The sequence below is a fragment of the Leuresthes tenuis genome, unplaced genomic scaffold (genome assembly GCF_036924035.1).
Source record: "Leuresthes tenuis unplaced genomic scaffold, fLeuTen1.0.hap1 SCAF_21, whole genome shotgun sequence".
NCBI classification, from domain to species: Eukaryota; Metazoa; Chordata; class Actinopteri; order Atheriniformes; family Atherinopsidae; genus Leuresthes; species Leuresthes tenuis.
The window spans coordinates 16,193,829-16,198,935 of NW_027325375.1; the positions used below are offsets into that span (position 1 = coordinate 16,193,829).

Genomic DNA, 5,107 nt, shown 5'->3' on the forward strand with positions numbered 1-5,107 from the left:
GGGGGTGCTGAATTCTGAAATATTTGCTGCACTCTACAACCTGAAGTGGGTTCCAAATTCTTGCACAATACTAGGAATCTGTTTTTCTGTTTGTAAAAAGGGTTAATCTAGGCCTTGTGAGATCCTCCTGAGCTTAATTAGACTTTTATTCCTGATTTATGAAACATGCGGTCTGTTTTAGTTCAAAGCAGGTTCACGCTGCACATAATTATTTGCCTTTGGGGAAAAAAAAAGAAAAGAAAAATAATCTTTCCACCCTGCACTCGAAACATTTTGGTTCCCTTAGTTCAGAAACAGAATTCCCATATGTCATTGTACCAAACCTCTTTTATCAACCTTCTCTCCAGCTCCTTGGTGTTTTTTATACCCTGAAGGGTCATAATTTTATTTTCCGGATGTTGCCTGCAGAGGGTCAAAAGAGCGGCAGATTTTTAGACCTCTTGTTTACTGGGTGTTTTGTGAGGCAGTGGGGGGCAGAGTCTAGCTTAAGACCTTGGTCACTCTGAACTGGGTCAGTTGCACTGATTGCACAAGTAGCTGACCAGATCAAAGAGTCTACTGTGATGCCCCAGCAACGTGCCGACGGGGCAGCCGCCATTGGCTGAAAGTAGGCGGGAGGCAGGGTCGTGTCTCTGTACAGTCTGTTATCAGTATTCCTTTTATCTCTCCTGTCATTTGGTGGATCTTGCTGTTTTATTCTCCCTGGTCCAGAGATCTGTATTAAACTGTATTAAATTGTATAGATTGTGCAAAACGCTGAATGTTGCATAGCAGAAGAGAAAAGATATTCCTTCAGATGAATAAGTGATTTGAAATGTATAAAAGAAACTCGGAAGCAAAGTTTAGGGGTTAAATGTAATATTTTGTTTGTAATTACTATTTTTTGTTGGAAGAGGGCTACTGGATAAAGAATCATCTGTAATAAAGTAATTTTAATATTTCTCGGTCTCACTGTGCTTTGTGTGCTTGTCTGAGACGGACAAGATATGGTGATGGAAATTGCTGTGAGAGCTCAAGGAAAAACTATATTTATTAACAAGCGCTGGAAACACTGCTGCCTTCTCTGGGCCCAATCTTATTTGAGAATAACTTGGGTGGTAAACTGATCTGATATCTGTGATGTGAAATTTCAATTCTACGTGGAAATCACAAATTACCACAAGCTGAAGAGAAGAATGAATATTTCCCTTGCCATCAGCATAAAGCTCATAAGTCAGTATCTGTGATGGAATGTGAAGCTTCAACACTAGTGAAGGCACCATTAATGCTGAATACTGCAGGTTTTGGACCAGCACATACTGTCATCCAGAGTGTTGTCAGGCAATTTATTGCTGGCATCAAGTTTAGTATGAGAACATATTTCATCAAACAGGTTTTTACATATTTACCAATTAAATCGGGCTTAAACTTATCTGCAAATCCTCGGATTGATTTTGTTTGTAAATCTTTTGTTAAACTTCAAATAATCTAAAGTGGATGAAATACCTCTGCAGATCTCTTCCATCATCTCCTCCTCCTCAGCGGGTATAGGACCTCTTCCATGTGAAGTTCCCTGCCTCTTCGCCATCCATACAGTGTGTTCAGACTCCTGTGGTCTCATTCTCCTTATCAATACCAATCCTAAACTTTCAATCCTTTTCTTCTGCCCAGTCTGACTATTCAACTCGAGTGGGCTTCTCCAGTTCACCCCATCTCTCTCCCCCTCCTTTAGGAAATCAGCCACCACTCTGAAGTACTCCATAACTGTGATATGACTTCAGATGCGTTCACCCTCCTCTTCATTCCACGTCCTCCCTCCCTCCATCTCCTCTCTGCCCTCCAGAGTAAAATCGCAGTGCCCTCCTCTGTCTGTTAACAGTAGGTGGAAATAAGGATTGCTGAGGAAAAGAGATAGGAGAAGGGTGGAGGCAGGGGGAAGGAGAGGGTCGTATATGCTGCAAATACAGAGCACCGGGACTGCAACCTCATCTGCATCTCTCAGTGGTTCGTTTCTCCCCCAGTAGCTCTCCCAGTCCTTGGCTGGGTAAGCCCTTTCACCCGGTGTCCAGGCCACTGAGGGTGCCAAGCTCACAGCAGCCTTGGGGTCTGACATAGAGGGAGATCCAGAGTTTAAAGAGCTTTCTGGAGACAGAGAAACTCCCTGCCAGAGCTGGGCTGAGGAACAGAAAAGAGTTTCTTCAAAGTCTCTGAGGGAAAAACAGCTGAGGATGCGATCCATATCCAGGACACCTCTGAAGGAACTTCTTTCTTATACCAGTACCATGTGGAAACAACATATATTCAAAAGTATATCTCTACTGTAGCCATATCTGTGCTTTTAATATGCAATTATTTGTCTTTTATATTTCTCTGCAGTTTCTCTGCAGTTTCCGGTGAGATAGCACCCCCCAATGATAAATAGGAGGCATGGCTGTTTCGAACCACAGTTGGCTCAACAGCATGGGTGAGATGGAAAATTCAGTGTTGCCCAGAAAGTGGCACCTTTCATTTCTAAAATTGGTTTCATGAACAAGTAAACTTTCAATTACAAATAAAAGGGTAAAAAGGAATGCATGAGGAGGCTGCAGGAAAACTTTCTACCTGTTCTAGATCAACTGGGTCTCCAAACTCCATCAGTCGTGCTGTGGTCAGCGCGGACACCGCTGTGTCTTGATGATGAAACACCACCACATAAAAGCCCTGCCACAAGGCCAGTTGGCAAAGCATCTTAAAGTGGGAGGTCATCCCTCCCCAGCACTGAGGAATAAGAAGGAGGACAGGAGGTGTAGAGATGAAGCAGCCAAGCGCCTTCCTCCCCTCCCACCTCTTTCTAGCCACCCTCTCACAAAGCCTTGTCCCCACAGCCCAATCCAGAGCTACGATCCCCCCATCTTTCAATAAAAGGTGGTCCCTGGTGAACTGTATCATGTCTCCACGTTGTCCACACAGCAGACAGGACGCAGTCTGGAGGTGGGGGTCACCCCATGGCCAGGCAGCCAGTTTTAACTTGACCAGAGAGCCACAGTGCTGCAGCAGATATTTGGCCAGCTCTGTGGGTTTGCAGATGAGCCTGGCTCCATCTGACATCCGATCTGACCCTGGTAAAATACCTGCCTCTGGTGATTTGACCTCTTTGGTCCATGTTCTTGTACTCCTGCCTGTATTGGCAGTTTCAGGATCAGGCAAAAAATGACCCACAGTCTCCAGCTTGCAGCCGTGACAGCCAGCCTTGTCCATCAACGTACTCTTGGCCAGTGGAGAGCCAGAGACAGTACAAACAGTAACAGGGTTGGAAGCAGACAGAACAAACAATCCCACAGAACTGATGCCATGAGTAAATACACTAAACTGTCATTGAATCTAGTGCTTTATTTGGACCGTGAAATCTTCTTTAACTTTGAACCCCCATTTTTTTCCTTGTTGCTACAGAAACTGATGTCAAATTCTAGCCTGTAAAGTTGACAGATGTCAATAGTTGCCCTCTTTCTTGAGCTTGCTTGGAAAAAGAGAAAAAAGAAGAAAACTAGGAATACAAAAGGAGTAATATGAAGAAATGTCCTCAGTGATTAGCAAAGAAACATTAAAAAAAGAGAACTGGAGGAAACGTTTGTAACTCCCCACCTTTCTCCTCATCTTCCAAGCAAACACAGACAGCATAAATCTGTCCCATTTCTTGTGATTCGTAGTCTTTGACCTTGCTTGTTCCATTTCTGCGACTATTCCTTTTCCTTTCTTGACTTGTTCACAGAAAGGTTTTTGTAATGGTTTTATTACCGCTCTAACAAGAGTATTACACTAATGTAATCCTCTCACTTCCTATTTTGTGGTTGTCAGGGGAGCAGAGACATGGTTTTAAGTAGAGTGAATAAAATCACATAATATGTTATCAATACCATTTCGCATGCAATCTGAAGCCAATTCAATCTGGAAACCAAAATATCAAAGTTAAAGTGTTTGCATCACATCTTCGTCACTAATGCAAAATACATTCCTCTTGAGATCTATTTGCATGCTTTGAATTTCAAGCATGAAAGAATTGTGAATGTCCTGAGATATTAGTTCAAATGAAGTAACATTTTATAGTTGGAATATTTGATTAAAATGTTAAAAGTTAGTTACAGAAACTGTAAAAGTCTTGTATTTGGTGAAATTGAAATACACCCAAAATTACTGATGACTTTTAGAAATAACAGCTGCTAAACCATCTCCTCTTGGGTCCTTTTTGCGAGACGGCTAGCCGTGATATTTATTTATCCGTTTTTGTATTGATTTATCTTACTCTGTCATTAATTTTTATATCTGTCTGTTGTGGAGTCTGTTCTCCATGTCATTGTCAGGCTTAAAGACGATGGGAGGACCTTCCCTTCAGGACGTTCCAACAAAAGAGGCTTTCTAATATATAGTCGCAAACTTAACATAATCAGACAGCGACAGAATGCTGAAAAAATTCCTTTGATAATGTCGGTGACCTCATAACCAAAAGCAGCAATGCTGCCAAACAGCATACAAAAGCTTCCCCATGTTTTGCTGTAAGTTGCATGCTCTTTACCTGACAGGTTTGATTACATATTTTGACCTCCAAGTAAAATCAAGATAAAAAACTATTCAGCTTTGTTTTAGGAGTTGTGTGAAAACCTTTTTCACAAGCAAGTCATTCTTTTAAAAATTCTAAATAATATTAAAGAAAATAAAGATTATTTTTCATTGTTCTTCATTCTGCATTTTTCTTCCTTCATCTTACTGAAAACCAGTAAATAAGCAAATGATATTAATAGAAACTCAGAGGTTCTCTCCAGGTACTCCGGCTTCCTCCCACTGTCCAAAAATATGCATGTTTGGTTAATTGATTACTCTAAAATTGTCCTTAGGAGTGAGTGTGTGTGTGGTTGTTTGTCTCATTCATCTCTGTGTGGCCCTGTGATGGACTGGCGACCTGTCCAGGGTGTGCCCTACCTCTCGCCTGTTGACCACTGGGATGGGCTCCGGCCTCCCCTCGTCCCGACAGACGGATTGAGCGGGTATAGAAAATGGATGGATGGAGAATCTCAAATGTTTTTATTTGACTAATCCTGATGGTACAGCATGTTAGTGTCACACATTAAACAAAAGAGGTAAAGATAAACAACAA

The 5,107-nt window shown here is 41.9% G+C and overlaps 2 pseudogenes; both read right to left on the bottom strand.

Annotated features, from left to right (window-relative positions):
• Nucleotides 1-1,440: 1,440 nt before the first annotated feature.
• Nucleotides 1,441-2,488, bottom strand: LOC140279281 (protein ABHD15-like; annotated as a pseudogene).
• On the bottom strand, nucleotides 2,485-3,347 carry LOC140279282 (protein ABHD15-like; annotated as a pseudogene).
• Between the last annotated feature and the right edge of the window lie 1,760 nt (nucleotides 3,348-5,107).